Raw genomic sequence first — 22,109 nt, 5'->3', positions numbered from 1 at the left:
AAAAAGTTTGCGCAAAAGATCCTGCATAGGCCCCCCCTCACCATCATAGAGAAAAATTACTGGGACAGATTATTTTAAAAATCCAGTCAGAAGGAGGCCTGGCTGAGCTTGTCTTTTAACTGCATCGATAGAGGCGGACCGCAGGAACCTTGAGCGTTCAAGGTATCCACGAGCCTCAAGAATTCTTAATTTGGGTTTTAGAGATTCCCATGCTAAATGTAAACATTGCAGGTTTCACACTGCACAATGAAATACATCAGATTTTATGACACATAGCAGTAGCAGTAAAATTGGCTCCATAGGTACACTGAACAGAAAAGATACTGTTCAGATGTGAAATGTTGCAAATATGTCAGACTGCGGATGTGGGAGGTGGGCGGGGGCAGGAAACAGACAGAAGGTTGAATTACAAACTGCATGGTTTTGTGGTCCTTGAGCTTTTATTTCTTATGAACGATAGGTTTGAACAGAAGGCTGAAAAAATCCCACTATTTTCTGAAGGATTGAACAGGATCATGCCTACAGCTTATCACTAAAGGAGACTAAATCCATAAGCGCTCGACTGCTATGCTACCAGATCTGAATCATGTTCTCCCTGAGAAATCCATTTCCTGTTCATGTCTAATGTTATTTTCTTGTCTAATTCTGGCAACTGTCAAAAATAAGGTTTTCTGTGCATGTAATGTTGAATAGTCCCATCCACTGTATGCTTTGCTAGAAGCCTTGTATCATATGTTGAGTGTTGACGTTATCATTGACATATGAAAATATAGGAGGCATGGTTGCTAAGTTTGCGTATGACACCAAAATTGGTGGCATAGTGGACAGTGAAGAAGGTTATCTAAGATTAGAAAGAAATTGTGATCAATTGGGTCAATGGGCTGGGGAGTGGTGGATGGAATTTAATTCAGAAAAATGTGAGTTATTGCATTTTGGCAAAGCAAACAAGGCCGGGACTTACAACCCAGGGCCCTACCATCAATTGTAGAACAGAGCGACCTAGGGATTCAGGTACATAGTTCTTTGAAATTTGCGTCATCAGTAGACAGAGTGGTTAAAAGCGTTTAGCATGCTTGTCTTCATTGCTCAGACCTTTGCATAGGAGTTGGGGCATCATCTTGAGGTTGTATAGGACATTGGTGAGGCCTCTTCTGGAATACTGTGTGCAGTTCTAGTCGCCTTGTTATAGGAAGGATATTATTAAACTGGAGACAGTTCAGAAAAGATTTACCAGGATGTTGCTGGGAATGGAGGGGTTTGAGTTATAAAAATAGGCTGAATAGGCTGGAACCTTTTTTTTAACTGGTTATAGGTTAAAATTAATGATGTTTTATCTCAATGCAAAAGTTTGATTCAAGATAGAAAAATTAATGACACAAACAGAATAATTAGCTTGGTCTAATAGCAATTATAGAGACATAGTTGCATGGTGACCAAGGTTGTGAACTAAATATTGTGCTGTAGTTGTTGTTTAAAAAACACAAAATGGTACAGGAGTGGGGATTGTGGTGGGTGTGGACTCAATCATAAAGAATGAAATAAGAACAATACTGAGAAAGGATGTTAGCTTGGAAGAGCAGCAAATAGAATCAGTATCGGTGAAGATGAGAAATAATGGGACAGAAAACTAAAAGTAGTTTATAGGCGTCTTAACAGTAGCTGTACTATTGGACAGAATGCTAATACATAAGAGGAACTTATAACAATACAATGTAATAATCATAAGGGGACTTAAATCTTCATGTGATTGGACAAATTAAATTGACAGTTGTAGTTTGGAGGACAGATGAATAAAATGCATTTGAAATAGTTTTCTAGAACAATTCATTCTGGGGAAAAAATGGAACATGCAACTTTAGATGTTGTCTTCTGAAAGGAAACAGAATTGCTTAGTAATCTAATAATGAGGGTTTTTCGAGGGAAGAGTGACCATGATTTGGTAGAATTTCACATTGAGTTTGAGAGTGATTTGCTTAAGTATGAAATAAGTGTATTAAACATAAAGCCATTACATGGGTATGTATTTGATGAATGAACTCTATGCATATTCAGCCACTTTGAGTTGGTGTCCACAATGACTAAGAACTTTGATCCCGTGAAAGGACCTGCGTAGAGATGTACAGCACGGAAACAGACCCTTCGGTCCAACTCGTCCATGCCAACCAGATATCCCAACCCAATCTAGTCCCATCTGCCAGAACCTGGCCCATATCCCTCCAAACCCTTCCTATTCATATACCCATCCAGATGCCTTTTAAATATTGCAATTGTACTAGCCTCCAACCACTTCCTCTGGTAGCTCATTCCATACACGTACCGCCCTCTGCATGAAAAAGTTGCCCCTTAGGTCCCTTTTATATCTTTCCCCTCTCACCCTAAACCTATGCCCTCTAGTTCTGGACTCCCACACCCCAAGGAAAAGACTTTTTTATTTATCCTATCCATACCCCTCATGATTTTATAAACCTCTATATGTTCACCACTCAGCCTCCGATGCTCCGGGGAAAACAGCCCTAGCCTATTCAACCTCTCCCTATAGCTCAAATCCTCCAACTCTGGCAAGATTCTTGTAAATCTTTTCTGAACCCTTTCAAGTTTCACAACATCTTTCCGATAGGAAGGTGACCAGGTTGCAGCTGGGCTTACTGGGATTTCCCACTGGAATGCTCCCCAGTGCTGAATCGTGGCTGGTGAGGAACTGCAACAGAACTGCTGGGTTTTGCTTGGTCTGTGGTGGTGGTGGTGGAAGAGAGACAGGGAGGGGGTTTGTGGAGAGAAGAGAGAAGGAAGTAGAGAGGAATAAAGGTTGAGAAGAAGATAAGGGAGGAGGGTTGGCAAGGATCCCACAGAAGTGAATGGAGACGGCTTCTCAGGGAATAGTGGCAGAAACATGTAACCGAGTCCAGGGTTTACCCGGCCATTCTCACAAATGTGGGGGCAGTTGCTGGTAGTAATTCTTGTCCTTGTTGGCACTCAGGGCACTGCCCCACCAATACGGCCATGTCTGCATCCAATCCTGGTCACCAGACATAACTTCTCACCAGCACCTACATTTTGGAAACCCCCAGATGATCCTGGTGGAATTCGGCTGGTATCAAGTGGCAACCTTTGCTCAAGACAATCACTCTTGCTCCCCATAATAATATGCCAGCCTCTATGGTGATAGATCTCGCTGGGTCCAGAAAGGTTTGAATTCTGGTGTTGTGATGGCCTTTCTGTTTTCCCAGACAGGATCTTTTTGTGTCCACAGTCTGATATTGTCAGTGGTGACCGGAAGAGTGTCCAGAAAGTTTAAAACCAGAATGGACTCTTCCAGTGGCGGCACCACTGGTGGTGTATTCGCAGTGAGAGGTGGCTCAGGTTTTCCACACTTGCTACTTGGCCTCCCAGATGGTGTTCCAACTTGCTGTCTCGAGTCTGCGTACTGGCACCAACTTCAATGGCCTGCTGGCCCGACCTCGAGAAAATTTGACCGTTTAGCTGAGGCTTGTCTTTGTTTTGGAGCTTTGATGTGGGCTGACATCGGGTCCCTCTGTTCACGATATGTCCTGAGTGAGGCTATGCAATTGCTTTCACTCAGGTGGCGTCCCTCAAGCTCATTTGGCCTGGCGAGGGTATCCATTTCCATGAGCATACCCTATAACTCATATGCTCAACTTGCCATATTTTCTAATGTCAAAGCCAGTTGCAATACCTGTTTGAAGTCCAGTTGGGCTTCAGCTAGTAGGCGTTTTTGCATGGTTACATCCTTAATCCCACTTTCGTTGTGACTGAAACAACTCCACAAAAGCTGGTATCCCATCAAGTCATCCTGTTTATGCAGAGTTAAAAATCACACAACACCGGGTTATAGTCCAACAAGTTTATTTTGAAGTACAAGCTTCGGGAGTGCTGCTCCTTCATCACTATCTATTTGACAAAGGAACAGCACTCCCAAAGCTTGTACTTCGAAATAAATCTGAACTATAACCTGGTGTTGTGTGTTTTTTAACTTTGTCCACCCCAGTCCAACACTGGCACCTCCACATTTTTGTTTATGCATGCGTGGTACTTGACACTGGTCCAACTAGCACAGGCTCCTACAGTGAACAGAATCCCCGACATTCCTATTTATTTATTTACTTTTTTAATAACTTATTTTCCTAATCAATCTGTTTAGAGATGTTATTACACATCTCTTGAGCAGGTGGGATCTCAGCCCAGACCTCCAGTTCAGGGATAGGGACACTACCTAAGGACCATAAGAGGGCCTGTTCACTCCTGTTTATAGCTGTCAGCCAGGACTCTCTAATTGGACCAGGTTAACAGCTCCAATTAGGGAACTAATACTATGAGATCCATCTGGCTGACCTTGTTCCAATCAGTACAGGGTCTTCAGAGATGGTGAATGTACTAGTTGTGATTGTCCAAAATTATTGAGATTCTAGGATATCTGAAAGGTAGAAAGTGTAACATTGCTATTTAGGAATAGCATGTGTGTTTGTGTGCGGGGGTGGGGGATGAGCTCAGTGCACAGGGGAAGAATAGGAAAAACTGCAAAGCGGTTAATCTTATTCATTAATAAGTTAGTGATTAGAAGATCATTGTGTGATTATGCAGATTTGGCATGATTTTATGAAAGAAAAGTTGTGCACAAATATGTCAATTTCTTTGAGGATGCAATCATCAAAGTAGATAGAGGAAACCAAAGATGTAATATAAGTGAATTTTCAAAGGTGGTCACTAACCTGTCACACACAAAGTTTTTGATAAGGGCTCATGAGATCGGAATAATATATTATTCTGTAGAAGTAATTGGTTAAAGGATGAATAAAAGGAAATAAAGAGGTAATTTTCAGATTGGCATGCTGTTGCTAATGGGGTTCCACAAGGACTGTACTGGGACTTCACTCATTTACGGTTTATATGAATAACTTGAATGTAGGAATGGCATGTAATGTACTCAAGCATTCTGATGTTTCAAAAATAGGTGAAAAAGTAGATTATGAGGAGGGTCCAAAGTAACTGCATTGGGACATAGGCAATTTAGTGAATGGAAAAGAAGGTGGCAGGTGGCATGCAAAATTGTTTACTTTGTAGTATTAGGATACAATATTTTTAAAATGGTGAGGACCTATTAAAAAGTGGTACTCCATGGGTGTCCTTATACATAAAACACGAAAAGTTAACATGAGGGCACAGAAAGCAATTAAGAAAGCAAGTAGGATGTTGGTTTTCATTGCAAGGATTTGGAGTCCAAGAGTAAGGAACGCAATCATAGAGAGCTTTGGTGAGACCACATCTGGATTACTGTGTACAATTTTGAATCTAAGGAAGAATATATTTTCATTTGAGATTATGCAATGAAATCTCATTGAATTGATTCTTCAGAAGAGGGATTGGTTCTGTGAAGAGAGCTTGTACAGAATTGACCTTTACTCTTTAGAAGCATGAGATGATCTCACTGACAAGTACAAGATTCTGAGATGGTTTTTTTTTCCCCTGACCGGAGAGTCGAGAACAAGGGGACAAAGTCTCATGATGAAAGATTGGCCATTCAGGACTGGGATTTTAAAATTTTTTTAATAGAATCTCCACAGTGTGGAAACAGGCCATTTGGCCCAACAAGTCAACACCAACCCTCCACAGAGCATCCCACCCGGACCCATCCCCGTCCCCATCCCCCTACTCTATCCCTGTAACCCTACATTTCCCATGGCTAATGCACCTAACCTACGCATCCCTAAACACTATGGATAATTTAGCATGGCCAATCCACTGAACTTGCACATCTTTGGACTGTAGGGAATGTTCAATTCTTCAGTATACTCAGGAATGAAATCAGTCGATTTTAGAAGATACTAGGGAATCACTAAGGTTATTAGGATAGGGCAAGAATGTCAAGTCAATAATGAGCCATAATCTTCTGGAATGACAGTGTAGGTTTGATGGATTGTATGACCTCGTATTGCTCCTATTTCTTAGGTTTCTATGTGTTAATTGACTGACTGGATCTAATTGGCAAAATGACACAGTGAACAGTTAAAATGGCGTCCCATCTGTTGACTTATTATAGATAATTGTTTTGGAAGACTATGCAATTTTCTAAGCTCTCTTTGGTAAACTGGTTAGCAAGGTTAGATCTCATGGAACACAGGGAGAACTAGCCATTTTGATACAGAACTGGCTCCAAGGTAAAAGACAGAGGATGGTCAAAGTTTGTGCGAAGATTTGTAGCTCAGGTGCTCGTTGTTGTGGTTCTGTTCGCCGAGCTGGGAAATTGTGTTGCAGACGTTTCGTCCCCTGTCTAGGTGGCATCCTCAGTGCTTGGGAGCCTCCTGTGAAGTGCTTCTGTGATCTTTTCTCTGGCATTTATAACCACTATACGACATTTAAATGACGACATTTAAAAGGCATCTGGATGGGTATATGAATAGGAAGGGTTTGGAGGGATATGGGCCAAGTGCTAGCAAATGAGACTAGATTAGATTAGGATATCTGGTTGGCATAGACAAGTTGGACCGAAGAGTCTGTTTCCATGCTGTACATTTCTATGACTCTTTAGAGTGGATTTGTATTTTTGTTGTATTATGTCACATAATTCTCTAATATTTATTAAAGTATTTAAAATCTGACTATGTGTGGAATCATGTTCTGCACCCATTGCCCAAGCTCTGTCACTACTGAACCTCTTGTAAACCTCCTCTTGTCACCACTGCGGTGAGTAGATGAGTGTTCCTGGAAAGTGAGTCCACAATAATGAAATATGTCTAGTCTTATAATTTTTTTTAACAATTGATGAACAGCATTATGTAGGCAATAGACCTATCATTCTCAGTCAGAAGATGCAATATCAGAAAGGCCATTCAGCCTAATTGATCTATGTTGGTGCTAATGCTCCACACAAACCTCCTTCCACCCTATTTCTTTGAATTCCATCGTCTTATATTTATATTCCTCTTTCCCTGATGTGGTTACCCAGATTTCCCTTAAATGCAAATTTAAGTGTTCCAAAAAAGTGTACTTAATATCAAAAATGTGACTGTGTCTACCACCAAAAATGGAGCTTGACTTTACAAAGTTTTGAAACTCATCCATCACAAAAACAGCCAAGCCAGGTGTGAAATAACTCCACAGAGGCCGGTATCCAATCACCAAGTCACCCATTATTCACACGTGGAGAGTCCTTGACACTGATCCAGCTCTCTCAGAGACAGCTCTCAGAGGGAACAGGATGTCTGACACTCCTGTTTATATCTGTCAGCCAGAGCTCCCTGATTGAACCAGGTTTACAGCCCCAGTCAGGGGACTCCTATGAGGTCCACCTGGTTGACCTCTATACAATCACTACGAGATGTACTGGTCATTCTGCTGAGGATTGTGGTGCTCCACTGTGTATATTCTAGTTCCAGGCAGCAGGAGGACCATCTAGCCCTATTCACTGTAATTCCTTGCTGCAAGTTTGATAATCCTGAAACCTGTTTATTCAGGAAAATTGGCCGAGTTCTTCTTGAACCCCACCTTGGTTTCTGTTTCCACAATCCATGGAATGTGTCTTAATAATGCATTGAATTGAAACTTTAACTCCATTCCCATCTATTCCAAAAGAAAAGTACTTTCAAATGAGCCTTTCCCTCAACTGGTGTTTGCTGTGTGTTCAAGCAAATGGACCCTGTGTGTGGCGCAGAAAGAAAGCAAGCTCTTCACATCTGCTCCCACTCTCTGGAAACAGTTCTCCAATCAACTTTGGTCATAATTGTACCATCCATCTCACAACAGAAGTATATTTCATAAACTTAGGCACATCAGTCCTTACTGAGGGGGCTGTGTGAGTTGATGGGGGAAGAAGAGAAACAAAATTGCTCTTGTTCCTCATTTGCCATTTCTGAACTTGGGAAAAGTCTTTAATCATGTTGTCTGAACCTTACCATGCTGATTCTCTATTTAGTTGGAAACTGTAAATATCAACACGTTAGTGCATTCTTCTGGTTAAAGGAATGTCAGTACCTTTGTGGAAAAAATGAACCTTTTTTTAAGGAAAGAAAAGAGTAAAGTGATGCCCACGCGCTTGCTTGCTCTCTCTCTCTCTCTCTCTCTGTCTCTCGCACGCACACACATGCACATACACTTAAAATATTGGATGGGAAATGTTTCATGCAAGATTGCTAGAACATGAAACACTTTACCATTAAAAGTTGCTGAGACAGGGTCTGTATCATAATTTCAAAGGGCATTGTGTCAATATGATATTTTTAAAGGAAGAATGTGACCGGATATAGGGAAAGGCCAGGAAGATTAGAGTAGACAGCACCCGATTAAAGAGCCAACACCAACACATGTGAAATGGAACAAATGATATTCTTCTCTGCTTTCCATGATCTGATTGTTATGGTAGGATGAGTTAGAATCTTGCCTGCTGGAGCAGCAAACAAACCTGCTATGCTTTAAACATCTGGGCCTAATGAGTATTCTGCCAGAATGGAATGGATTATGCAGGAAGTGGCTGTCAACCTGTGGAGATGAGGCAGCCTTTGGGTGTCCACCGTATGAAGGTGGCAGTGGGGAAAGAAATTCCATGAATATCTCTCAAGAGGGAAGTGGGGAGAAGGACAGGCAAGGAAGCTTAATCTTGCCTTTGGCGCCAGGAGAAAAACCTGCTCCACAAGGAAACCAAAAGCAAATCACGCTACTTTTTGTAATCCTCTTCCATTTGAATTTCTGATTGAAATGTATAAAATTCTAACAGGGTTAGGCAGACTAAATGCAGGAAGGATGGTTCTTCTGGTTGGGGAGTCTAGAACAAGGGTTCACTGCCACAGGATATAGAGACAGCCATTTAGGACTGAGCTGAGGAAGCATTTCTTCACTCAGAGGGTGGTCAACCTGCCACAGAAAGCTGTGGAAGCTGGGTCACTGATTATATTCAAGGAAAAGATTGATAAATGCTTTGATATCAAAGGCATCAAGGGGTATGAGGTATGTGGAGAAAGCAGAAATATGGCGTTGGGATGGAGGATCAACTATGATCATATTGAATGGTGAAGCAGGCTTGAAGGGCCAAATGGCCTGCTCCTAGTTTCAATGTTTAGATTTTGAGGGAACGTTACAGCGGCCTTCCAACTCAGAACAATGTTTAAAAAAATGCAATCAGGACCCACAGTTTTGTATGTGTCAATGCTCAAGGACCCTACTGATTTCAGTGATGACATTTCCTCAAATATCAATCAAAAGATGGGGTAACCTTATCTATTCCTGCACCCTGTGGTGGGAATGTAATATACTAGTCTGTGGTTGTGATTCTATTTCTTTAAAAAAATCATTTCCTGGAGAGCCATGTCATGTTGGCTCAAACTCTACTTGTTTATCATGCATGTGTTCATATTTCAATAAATAAATAGAAACTAAAATTTTGCACTTGCAGGATCTCACTTCAACAGACTGTTGCAGAGTCCTGAAAATGGAACCAGTCCAAAAATACACCTGATACACAGGCGCAACCCCTTTGTAAAAAAAACAAATAAATGTGGATTTTTTTTCTGCTTAAATTATTTGAATTGTTATTGTTTGGAAAAGGAGAAATGTTGTTATGACAACAACACTGTATACAATACAGTTAGTGACTGTCACAACCCAAGCTATATCCGCAATCCTTGGGATGGGCAAGTTGTAACTTGTAGATAGCTGAATTGAAATCTCCTACAGAAAATCCAAAGTCAATTGCAATCATGAAATTTCATGCCAAGTCTTTCATGTGAAATGTCTTCCATTTTATCTGTTTGTTCCTATTCCTTCCTCTGCCTCCCATGCACCACACCCAATTAGCAAGTGAAAATGGGCTGCTGATCTGCTCTCTCTGCTTCAGTTACTCATGAATCAATGCAGAGTAAAGTTGGGTACTGCAGGTGCAGTGTTCCCTCTGTGATGCTAAATTACATGGCCATGTAGCAACCCCAAGTACTGGTCACGCAATGCTCCTTTAAGTTACATGCATTGTTATTATAAATTAAACAGCCAACACACTTTGAACATGTTGGCCACACTACAAGATTTGACAGGATACCTTGCTTGAATGGAGAAAGTGAGGTCTGCAGATGCTGGAGATCAGAACTTAAAATGTGTTGCTGGAGAAGTGCAGCAGGTCAGGCAGCATCCAGGGAACAGGAGAATCGACGTTTCGGGCATAAGCCTGAAGAAGGGCTTATGCCCGAAACGTCGATTCTCCTGTTCCCTGGATGCTGCCTGACCTGCTGCGCTTCTCCAGCAACACATTTTCAGCTACCTTGCTTGAATATAAAGCCTGAATCTGCTCCATTCTCAGTGGAGCTTAAATTCAAATCCCACTGCCCTCCTTATTCTCCCACTAAAGTTGGAAAGCTTTTTGTATGGGACCTTCTGCAACATCTGCTTTAATTTGCAAAAGATAAGTTAGTCACAATTGCAAGAAATATTAAAATACAGAAACTGTAGAAACATAGAAAACAGAAGCAGGAGGGTGTCCATTCGGCCCTTTGAGCCTGCTCGGTTATGCAATATGATCATCAAAGTTTGTGAGAAGATTTGTAGCTCGGGTGCTCGTTGCTGTGGTTCTGTTCGCCGAGCTGGAAGTTTTTGTTGCAAACGTTTCGTCCCCTGTCTAGGTGACATCCTCAGTGCTTGGGAGCCTCATGTGAAGCGCTTCTGTGGTATTTCTTCCGGCATTTATATTGGCCTGTCCCTGCCGCTTCCGGTTATCAGTTTCAGCTGTCCGCTGTAGTGGCCGGTATATTGGGTCCAGGTCGATGTGTTTGTTGATGGAGTTTGTGGATGAATGCCATGCTTCTAGGAATTCCCTGGCTGTTCTTTGTTTGGCTTGCCCTATAATGGTAGTGTTGTCCCAGTCAAATTCATGTTGCCACTACAGCGGACAGCTGAAACTGACAACCGGAAGCGGCAGGGACAGGCTACTATAAATGCCGGAGGAAACACCACAGAAGCGCTTCACAGGAGGCTCCCAAGCACTGAGGATGTCACCTAGACAGGGGACGAAACGTTTGCAACAAAAACTTCCAGCTCGGCGAACAGAACCACAGCAATATGATCATGGCTAACCATTCAATTCTAACTACTGTTCTTCAAATAGTGTTGTGGTTTATTCCACACGAAGCAAGCGTAGTCCTTAGGTTTGTTTCTCATTCTTTGGAGGTGAGCACAGCAAAATCCTTCCCATTTATTTTAAAATAAAACTTATGAGGCCATTTTGTTATGTCAGTATGCAAAAAACAGGGCCTTGTTATTCATATGTGTAGCTTCCAATTCACACCTGACTGACAATGCTAAATTGGTTGTCAGTGTAATACATCACACACTTGGGATTATCTAGCAAATGCTGTCCAATTTCAGGATCTAATATTCAACACTGTAAAATGACATGAGAAGTGTGGGCTAGTTGACAACTCAGTAACTTAAAGTTGCAAGCAGCCAAAGAGATATGCTGTTTGATATGATCCAATCTCAACAGTATTCTGTAATGGAAAATTCCAGTTTCACAACCCTTTGAGAGAAGAAATTCCTCCACATGCCTGTCTTAAATGTGATTATTCTGAGATTGTACCCCCTAATTGTAGGGAAATTGCCTTTTACATTTCCCCTGTCACGTCAACCACGAATCTTGGATGCTTCAGTAAACTCACCTTTCATTTTTCTAAAATCCAATGACTACAAAGTTCAATTTTGAGAGTGTGATGCTGGAAAAACACAGCCAGTCAGGCATCATCCGAGCAGCAGGAGAATCGATGTTTTGGACAGAAACTTCAATTTACATGTCCATCTATGTGCTGAAGATATACCCACAATTCTAGGATTTTGACCCAGTGGCAGTGAAGGAGCAGTAAAGTATTTCCAAGTCAGGATGGTGAGTGCCTTGGAGGAGAACTTGCAGATGTGATATTCCTATTTATCTGCTGCACTTGTCCTTCTAGATGGAAGTGGTCAGGGCTTTGGAAGGTGCTGTTAAGGATCCTTGGCAAATTTATTCAGGGCATCTTATTGATAGTGCACACTACTGCTACTGAGCATTGGTGGTAGAGGGAATGGCTTTCTTTGTGCCAGTTATGATTCCAACTAGCACAGAGTTTGCCCCTGATTCCCATTGATTCCAGTTGTACTCAAGTTTCTTGATGTCCCATTTGGTCAAATGCAACCTTGATGTCAAGGGATGTCACTCTCACCTCCCCTCTCGAATTCAGCACTTTTGTCTACGTTTAAACCAATGAAGTCAGAAACTGAGTGGCCCTAGCAGAACCGAAACTGGACATCAGTCAGCAGGCTATTGCTCAGCAGGTGCTGCTGGATATTTCTACTGATAACATCTTCCATCACTTTACTGATGATTGAGAGTAGTCTGATGGGGTTGTAATTAGCTAGGTTGTATTTTTCCTGTTTTTTTGTATGTAAGACATACCTGAACAATTTTCCACATTATCAGACAGATGCCGTGTTGCAGTTATACTAGAACAGCTTGGCTCAGGTGCGGCAAGTTCTGAAACACAAATCTTCCACACCAATATTAGAATGTTATCAGGGCCTACAGCCTTTATCCAGTGCCTCCAACTGTTTCTTGATATCATGTGGAGTGAATCGAATTGGCTGAAGACTAATATCTGTGGTTATGGGAACCACTGGAGGAGGCTGAGGTTTATCATCCACTTGGCACTTCTGCCAGAAGATTATTGCAAATGCTTCAGCATTATCTTATGCACTGATGTGCTAAGTGAGTACTCTCCGAACTGCCTCCAATGCCACTATATCTTTCCTTAGATTTGGGACCCAAAACTGTTCACAATCTTGAAAGATGACCACCAGTGAATCTAGGGCCATTTCCTTAAGTACTTTCTTTTGTAGATTATCAGATCATGGGGATTTATCAACCTTTAATCTCGTTAATTTCCCCCAAAACCATTTCCCTACTAATACCAATTTCCTTCAGTTCCTCCCTCTCACTAGACCCTGTGTTCCCCAATATTTTTGGGACATTATTTGGGGCATAAAATGCACACGTCTGTCATCAGACGTCCTTGTAGATTCTCTGGGGCCCGTGACCCCAGTTTAATATTTTGAGATATTCTCTTGGACCCTGTATTTCTGAAATCTGATTACATTTGCATTGTAACTGCCACTAACGGCCTGTGTGGATTGTTGAAAGTTAAGCTGTTTTGCTGAAGCTGGTGGATATTTTTCAACTGTGCTTTGATTAATTTATTATTCATCCACTGAATAAAAGCACTTATCAGATGTTGATGTGGAGAGATGAATTGATTCTATACACACGTAGCCAAGATTATTCATATGGCTGTACATTTACTACAAAGGGAGAAGAGATAACATCCACTATGACAGTAAATGGCACTTTAGAGACCCTTGGGGAGCAGCCCCATTGGTCCAGTAAGTTACTATGCCACACAGACTAGGAGGATCCTAGGTCCAAGCCCTGTGATGTCAGCTGAATTAGCCGATTTCAGCTGGTTGTTAATATGGTTGACAACTTGTCTCAGTTCCTGTTATAGACTCTAAATAGACTCTTTTCAGAGTCACATGAAGGCCGCCCTCATGGAAAAAGTACAGAAGGGTGTTTGGCACCTTGGAAAATGGATAAAATCTTGGATAGTTACAGCTTTTGAGCCACTCGAAACGTTCTTTATAAAATTCTGAGCTGTGCACTGTCACTTTCATTCAGGCTTTGATTGCTGCTGTATTAATTTTTGTGCAGCAGGAGTTTCTGTATTACAACCAGGATCATGTGTGCATTATTGGTAAAGACATTAATTTTTGTGCATCAGGAGTTTCTGTATTACAACCAGGATCATGTGTGCATTATTGATGGCCAACAGGATTTGTTAATTTCATCCAGGATCTTCTGAATGACTTTGTACCTTTCAGTAATATTGGACCAAAGATAATTACTGTGGCTTTTTTTAAAGAAGCATAACACAGATCTGTTTTGCAGAAGGTGCTGAACCCTACTGGGTGACTGTTCCAGGAATGCCACTTTGGAAGCTAGCATTTTGCCAATCATCATATTTAAATACTAGATAAACCACTTATCAGAAAGGGGGTTATCAACAGCCAGGGAAAAGAAAGAGACTGGACTGGTGTCTTGGCAGGCTTCTTGACTGTTGGAGGCAGTCTGTTTGACTGAACCTCATCCTGCTGTATTGTTCATCTATATCGAAGTGTACTTTATGGCAGAGGTTACTGAATTTGTAGGCTGTGAACCTTGACTTTATTTTGCCTGCTCCTGCATTCATGAACATCCAGGGGAAACAATAGCATTGGCTTTGCACACAGCAAGGACTGCACTGGTACCTTCCTGAGTGATTTGATTAATTGCTGCACTAAGCTTTACAATGGGGTGATTTTAACCCTTCCTATATGGGAGAAACTAGGTGGGTGGACAGTTAAAATTTTATAGGGGACTTACCTGCCTATTTTGTGCCAATCCTGATTTTAACCTACTTGCAAGCAGGTAATAAATGCACCTACCAAAAGCTGGAAGGGTTTCTCTTCAAATATGCAGATCTGGATCCAATATTGTATCAGGTCCTGAGTGCAATATGAAGTCTAGTCTGAGAGGGGAAACAATTACAACTTTCCTGCCAGGTGACGAAATTGGGAAGAGTGCCCAGGTCCACAACAAAACCTTTACTATCACTCTGCTCTCCATGACATTTTTGTCAGTGAGCCTCCCACTACTGTGGCTTCCACTAGCCACTTGGCACTTTCTCCCCATTTCAAATCGTCCCCTGGAGGAAAGTAAAAAATGAGAATCACAGGTGTCAGTATTTAGAACATTGCTTTTCTTGATCTGTTTTAGTGACCATTACTTGGGTATGCAGGGCCCAATTTCAAAATTTTCAGATGACGCAAAACTGGAAGTATGGTGATCTATGCAGGGGACAGTGATAGACCTCACAAGAATCTAGACAGCATAGTGGAAGGGGCAGAGATGTGGCAGATGAAATTTAATGTAGAGAAATATGAGGTAATGCATTTTGTTAGGTGTGATAAAGGTGTAAAATATATTATTGTAGAATTTGGATTTTAAAATAGAGGCAAATAGGTTTTTGTTTTTGGTTCTTGAAGTAACCTTTTTTTAAAGAATCTGATGAAGCGCTTTTGCCCGAAATGTGAATTTTCCTGCTCCTCGGATACTGCCTGACCTGCTGTGCTTTTCCAGCACCACTCTAATCGTGAGTCTCAGCATGTTTTGCTTTATATCAGCCCAAAGCATCTGGAAATCCACCATCCAGAGTCTCTGAACCAAGAGGAGGATCTTAAATGTTTCCTCCCACAGTCCAAAGATGTGCAGGTAAGGTGAATTGGCCATGCTAAATTGCCCATAGTGTTAGGTAAGGGGTAAATGTAGGGGTATGGGTGGGTTGCGCTTCGGCGAGGCAGTGTGGACTTGTTGGGCCGAAGGGCCTGTTTCCACACTGTAAGTAATCTAAATCTATCTAAAAAATGTGGGATACAGGTTCCCATATATGTTGCATACCCAACTGAGCAGTCAGAAACAAGCTGTGCCCCAATCACACTGTTGTGCCATAGGGTATCAGGATCTAACTTATGTACACAGTTCTCCTTGTGCCAAATTTCCAATTATTGGCTGTGCCAGGATAGTGAGAAGTTAAATATGGAACAAATCTGTCACAGCAGGAGGTGCCCAAACATCTTGCCACTTGGTCCTACACCAAGGAGTTCAGCCGCTGCATTAAACGCTGCCTCAGACATGGCTGAATGTGTAGCATTCTCACCTCTGAGTCAAAAGTCATGGATCAAGTTCCACTCCAGAGATTTGAGCACAGCATCCAGGCTGTCATTCCAGTGCAATACTGAGGGAATGTTGGATTATAACACAATCAGAGCTGAAAATATGTTGCTGGAAAAGCGCAGCAGGTCAGGCAGCATCCAGGGACCAGGAGGATCGACGTTTCGGGCATAAGCCCTTCTTTCCTGAAGAAGGGCTTATGCCCGAAACGTCGATTCTCCTGTTCCCTGGATGCTGCCTGACCTGCTGCGCTTTTCCAGCAACACATTTTCAGCTCTGATCTCCAGCATCTGCAGACCTCACTTTCTCCTTATAACACAATCAGTCTTTCAAATAAGACGTTAAACCGTGGCCCCTATGTACTGTCTTGCATGAATTATAAAAGATGAAGAAAAGCTGAAAATGTTATTATGGGAAGTGAGGGAAGAGATTGCCACGCCTTTGGCGATGATCTTTGCATCCTCACTGTCCACTAGAGTAGTACCAGATGATTGGAGGATGGCAAATGTTATTCCCTTGTTCAAGAAAGTGAATAGGGATAACCCTTGGAATTCTAGACCAGTCAGTCTTATGTTGTTGGTGGGCAACTTATTGGAGTGGATTCTGAGAGACTGGAATTATGATTATTTGGAAAAGCATAGTTTGATTAGAGATAGTCAGCATGGCTTTGTGAGGGGCAGATCATGCCTCACAAGCCTTATTGAATTCTTTGAGGATGTGACAAAACACATTGATGAAGGTAGAGCAGTGGATGTGGTGTACATGGATTTTAGTAAGGCATTTGATAAGGTTCCCCATGGTAGGCTCATTCAGAAAGTAAAAAGGGATGGGATACAGGGAAATCTGGCTATCTGGATACAGAATTGGCTGGCCCATAGAAGACAAAGGGTGCTAGTAGATGGAAAGTATTCACCCTGGAACTTGGTGACCAGTGGTGTTTCGCAGGGATCTGATCTGGGACCTCTGCTCTTTGTGACTTTTACAAATAACTTGAATGAGGAATTGGAAGGGTGGGTTAGTAAGTTTGCTGATGCAGAGCTGGGCTGATAAGTGGCAGGTGGAGTTCAACCTGGAAAAGTGTGAAGTGATTCATTTTGGAATGTCAAATTTGAATGCAGAATTCAGGGTTAAAAGCAGGATTCTTGGCAGTGTGGGGGAACAGAGGGATCTTGGGGGTCCACATCCATAGATCCCTCAAAGTTGCTACTCAAGTTGATAGGGTTGTTAAGAAGGCGCATGGTGTGTTGGCTTTCATTAGCAGGGGGATTGAGTTTAAGAGCCGTGGGGTTATGCTGCAGCTCGATAGAGCCCTGGTTAGACCACATTATTCAGTTCTGGGCACCTCATTACAGGAAGGATATGGAAGCTTTAGAGAGGGTGCAGAGGAGATTTACCAGGATGCTGCTTGGACTGGGAGGGCAGGTCTTATGAAGAGAGGTTGAGTGAGTTAGGGCTTTTCTCATTGGAATGAAGAAGAATGAGAGATGACTTGATAGAGGTGTACAAGATGATGAGAGGCATAGATAGAATGGATAGACAGAGACTTTTTTCCAGGGCGGAAATGGCTATCACGAGGGTGCATAATTTTAAGGTGATTGGAGGAAGGTTTAGGGGAGATGTCAGAGGTAGGTTCTTTACACAGAGAGTGGTGGGTGCATGGAATGCATTCCCAGCAGTGGTAGTAGACCAGATACATTAGGGATATTTTAGGGACTCTTGGATAGGCACATGGATGATAGTAAAATGAAGGGTATGTAGGTTAGTTTGATCTTAGAGTAGGATAAAAGGTTGGCACAACATCGAGGGCCGAAGGGCCTGTACTGTCCTGTACTGTTCTATGATTTATGTTCTGATGCATATTTAGCTCTCAACCAACATTACAAACACTGGTTTTCTAGTAATTATCTCATTGTTGTTTGTGGGAACTTGTTACAAGCAAATTCACTGCAACAAAACCCTTTCTTCACTCTTCCTTCACTGGCACTTTTAGAGCACCTCAGTTCTGTACAAAGGACATAGTTTGGGTTGTGGTCTGTGCTTGGACCTTGGGTCATTGTTTGGATATTTCTGTTGGGATCCTTGGATCACATCTCTCACAGGAAAATGTTGCATAATCCACTTAATACCACATTCAACAAATTGAGAGGTGCCTGGTCAGAGCGGGACATCTGTGTACTATCTGCATTAGAGCATTGGGGACCAAAGAGGAGAGGACATGAGGAGAGCACAAAGTTTTCTGCCTTTTCTGAAAATAACAAAATCAAACTGTTCAAAACAATTGACCCTTGAACAAATAGGTGTTATTGTTCAGGGCTAATCTGCCCTTGAATGATTAGTCACATTTCACTCAATAAATATTAAATTCTAGAGGGAGCTGTTCTTCCAAATTAGTGCTAAAGTTAAATATCGTTGGGAAAGTTAATTAAAACCAAAATTGGACTTTTGTTTTTGACTTGTTTTTGCTGGTACAGTATGAGAGCCTGCCAATATTTGATTTGAGTTATTTATGCACTGTCATATATATCTAGAACGATACAGTGAAAAGTGTTTTGTCACCACAATCTGGCGCTATTTTAAGTTACAAAAGGAATATAAAGAAATTATATAAATAGAGTTCATCCTATGTACAATGGGTCTTCAAGCACGGTTCCAGGGCTTCTGCAAGGTCTCTGCAAGGTGTCCTGTGTCTCAAGGAGTCTCAACTCTGGGCATTGCTTCTGCTATAGTGACCCACCACTGCCAAGCATTCCCTGCTTTGGCCACTGCTGTAGACGATGACCTGCTGAGCCTAGTGTTTCCACCTCAGATGGGGATCTGAATCCTTTCTCACTGTCCCCACATATCTGGGTGCAGGTTGGGCTTTGTTCCTTCCTCCCTGACCCCATCTTCTGGGGTACAGGCTCCTTAGATGGTAGTCAACCTGTAGGATCATGTCCAGGTGGTTGTTATTTGTTTATGTGCTTAGCCATGAATGGACTGTCAATAATGGGGTGCTATGGTCTCCCAGTGCTGCTCTGGTTGAGATTAACTATAACTCCTAATAGACTAAGGGGACCAAATCTGGGATTTTGTTATGGTCTATGTGATTCTGAGACTGCTCCTGATTGTCATCCACGTTTGGAATGTGTGCATATACGCAAATTTGAATGAAGGTGAGTTGCATAGCCCTAACTCCTGAAGCAAACAGCCATTGAACTGTCACTGGAGTACATGTTTGAAGAATGGCTACTTGAATGAGGATTGAAGGTCTCTGTGAAGTTAAGAGTCAGCACCTTCAGGGTAAGAGAAAAGAGGCATGGCAGAGGGAGTGAGAAGACTTCAAAAGCAGATTACATTCAATCACATTAATTAGACAGCAAGAAATAGAATCAGGATGAGGCCATCCAGCCCTTGAGTCTGCTCAACTATTCAATAGAGTCATGGCTGATCTTTTGTCTCCATTCCACTTTCCTACGCATTCCTCATATCCTTTCATTCCTTTAGTGCCCCAAGTGTCTGTCTCAAGTTTGATTCTACTCAGTAATTGAGTATCCATAGCTCTCTGGGGTAGACAATCTGAAAAATACACAACCTTGGAAAGAAGTGGTTTCTCTTTTCTCAAATGATACAGACTGTTTCTCCATATTCCAATTTTTTCCCAGCATGTTAATGGTACAAACTTCCCCAGTTTACATTTTTTCCCTACAGCTCTCACTCTCTTTGGAGAGAATGTACTGGTATTTTTGTTATTTGTCTATTAAATGGGTCCTTTTTTTGTTGTAAACACTTCAAAACATTCCAGATGAGATCCCTGTATTTACATAAAGCTTATTTTTCTGATCCACCTGGAGTGCCACAAGGATTGGTGCTAGGTCCTCTACCTTTTGTCATTTACATAAATGATTTGGATTTGAGCATAAGAGGTACAGTTAGTATGTTTGCAGATGACACCAAAATTGGAGGTGTAGTGTACAGCGAAGAAGGTTACCTCAGATTACAACAGGATCTTGACCAGATGGGCCAATGGGCTGAGAAGTGGCAGATGGAGTTTAATTCAGATAAATGTGAGGTGCTGCATTTTGGAAAAGCAAATCTTAGCTAGACTTATACACTTAATGGTAAGGTCCGAGGGAGTGTTGCTGAACAAAGAGACCTTGGAGTGCAGGTTCATAGCTCCTTGAAAGTGGAGTCACAAGTAGATAGGATAGTGAAGAAGGCGTTTGGTATGCTTTCCTTTATTGGTCAGAGTATTGAGTACATGAGTTGGGAGGTCATGTTGCGGCTGTACAGAACATTGGTTAGGCCACAGTTGGAATATTGCGTGCAATTCTGGTCTCCTTCCTATCGGAATGATGTTGTGAAAGTTGAAAGTGTTCAGAAAAGATTTACAAGGATGTTGCCAGGGTTGGAGGATTTGAGCTATAGGGAGAGGCTGAACAGGCTGGGGCTGTTTTCCCTGGAGAGTTGGAGGCTGAGGGGTGACCTTATAGAGGTTTACAAAGTTATGAGTGCATGCATAGGGTAAATAGGCAAAGTCTTTTCCCTGGGGTGGGGGAGTCCAGAACTACAGGGCATAGGTTTAGGGTGAGAGGGGAAAGATATAAAAGAGACCTAAGGGGTAACGTTTTCACACAGCGGGTGGTATGGGTATGGAATGAGCTGCCAGAGGATGTGGTGGAGGCTGGTACAATTGCAACATTTAAGAGGCATTTGGATGGGTATATGAATAGGAAGGGTTTGGAGGCAGATGGGCCGGGTGCTGGCAGGTGGGACTAGATTGGGTTGGGACATCTGGTCGGCGTGGACAGGTTGGACCGAAGGGTCTGTTTCCATGCTGTACATCTTTATGACTCTATGACCTGCCTCGTCCTTGCAGTGGTTTGTTCTGTTAATCTTATTATTACTTAGTCATAGAGCCATTACCATACAAAATAGGCCATTCAGCCCATCAAATCCATGCCTGTAGGACTTCACATGTAGAACCTTCAATTAAGGGCTTATGCCCGAAACGTCGATTCTCCTGTTCCCTGGATGCTGCCTGACCTACTGCGCTGTTCCAGCAACACATTTTCAGAACCTTCAATTGTACATAGTGTACACATTGAACAGCCCCGTCATTTCTCTTTTCCCCCCTCCTTTTTCCCCTGCACACTGAACTGTCTAAAGTTCTGTATTCCTTATTTGATGTGCTTCGTATAATGGAGGTTTGATTAATTCTCCCTGAATCTGACCATAAAACAGACAACCTTGATGGTGCAAGGAATTCTAAAGCCTTCCCTGACTTTGATACTGGGAGGATAACAGCAGGTTTAGGTTATATGGCAGTTTAAAGGGAATAACCAATTTCCAGTCAAGCTGGGATGAAAGGAAATAATTAAGTCTGATTGAGAGCTGTTAGGTCTAGGTTGGGTGGAATAGTGCTGGCTGCTGGACGTCAACTCACAAACTTGCAGAAAAATGGATGAAAATTTCTTTGAATTAACTGTGATCATGGATCTGACTGAATTTCACAAGACTGGATAAATTAAGGCTTTTAAATGTTTCTATGGGATTCTTATTGTTCAGGAAGCTTGGTTTCCATCTGATTGGAGCCAGGACAAGTGCAGCCACCAGGACTATCCAGCTGTTACCACAATAGATAGCTGCTCTATTGACTTCTGGAATTAATTGTCAATTTTCTGTAATTTGAAAAGGCTGCCTCCTCAAGTGTTGAGAGAGAGCGAGTGTAGATTTGATGGGCTGAATTGCCTCCTTCTATACTGTAACAATTTAGTGATTCTGAAATGCCTTGCTTGATAAATCAAGCCAGTGCCAGCAAAGGCAATGGAACAGCAGTGAAATGGAGCTCAACTATTCCCAGATTACACTTTGTTTGGAACTCTTTTGTGCAAAAGACAATTGATGCTAGATTAATTATTAATATTATGTCTGATATTGATAGATTGTTGCTGATCATTTTTGTCTCCTATTTGTGTTAAATGGTATGTGGCAAAGACAGTTTCAGAGTTAGGTTTCAGATCACTGAACAATGAAACAGGTTTGGCAAGTTGAATGGCCTCCTCCTGTTCCCATTTCCTTGAAACTGAAGGTTCTCTGGTTTATGGAAAGAATACAGCAATTTGCATCTAATTTAATGTAGAAAAATGTGACCAGTTGCTTCAGAGGATCAATATTAAGCACTAAATCAAAGGAGATATTTTGGTGGGGAGGGTGACCGAAAGCTAGGTCAGTGGTCTGGGTTTGAGAAAGTTCTTAGAGGGAGTGAGTGAGGCAAAGAGGCTTGGAATAGGTTCATGGCCAATGGTGGACTCAAGAGAGTGATAAGTTAAGAATCATGAACGGTACTACA

The 22,109-nt window shown here is 42.0% G+C and overlaps 1 protein-coding gene across 1 annotated transcript in view; it reads left to right on the top strand.

Moving 5' to 3' along the window:
* LOC122543279 (arf-GAP with GTPase, ANK repeat and PH domain-containing protein 1-like) overlaps window positions 1-22,109 on the top strand; it is a 203,688-nt gene that overhangs the window by 5,665 nt on the left and 175,914 nt on the right. The gene's annotated exons all lie outside the window — the stretch shown is intronic.

Source organism: Chiloscyllium plagiosum, unplaced genomic scaffold, assembly GCF_037043375.1.
Source record: "Chiloscyllium plagiosum isolate Xiang-an unplaced genomic scaffold, Cpla_swu_hap1 HiC_scaffold_53X, whole genome shotgun sequence".
In the NCBI taxonomy this organism is placed as follows: Eukaryota; Metazoa; Chordata; class Chondrichthyes; order Orectolobiformes; family Hemiscylliidae; genus Chiloscyllium; species Chiloscyllium plagiosum.
Note: the sequence above shows the minus strand (reverse complement) of the source record. Positions and strands in the feature narration are given on the sequence as shown.